Source organism: Egretta garzetta, unplaced genomic scaffold (genome assembly GCF_000687185.1).
Source record: "Egretta garzetta isolate BGI_Z169 unplaced genomic scaffold, ASM68718v1 scaffold27, whole genome shotgun sequence".
NCBI classification, from domain to species: domain Eukaryota; kingdom Metazoa; phylum Chordata; class Aves; order Pelecaniformes; family Ardeidae; genus Egretta; species Egretta garzetta.
Genome location: NW_009260400.1, coordinates 1321753 through 1322046, shown reverse-complemented (window position 1 = coordinate 1322046; position 294 = coordinate 1321753).

Sequence of the window (294 nt, the reverse complement as noted above, 5' to 3'; positions counted from 1 at the left end):
TCCTCTTGCCAAAACCGCCTCCCCCCTTTCTTTCCATTGCCTTTGAGTCAAACCCTTTGGAGGTGAGCACGGGGAAAGGGCCCCGATGGCCCCCCGGGCGCCACAGGGGGTGCCTTTGCCGGAGGTGCCAAGACGGAGTTGTTTTATGGCAGTGACCCTGCCCCAGCCCATCCCCTCCCGGTGCGGCGGGCACGTTTTTGTTGGTGAGACCTCCCCTGCTGGTGGCCGTGCCCCTGCGGGAAACCTTTCTGTATTTATATATTAAAAAAAAAAAAAAGGGGGGGAAAAAAAAAC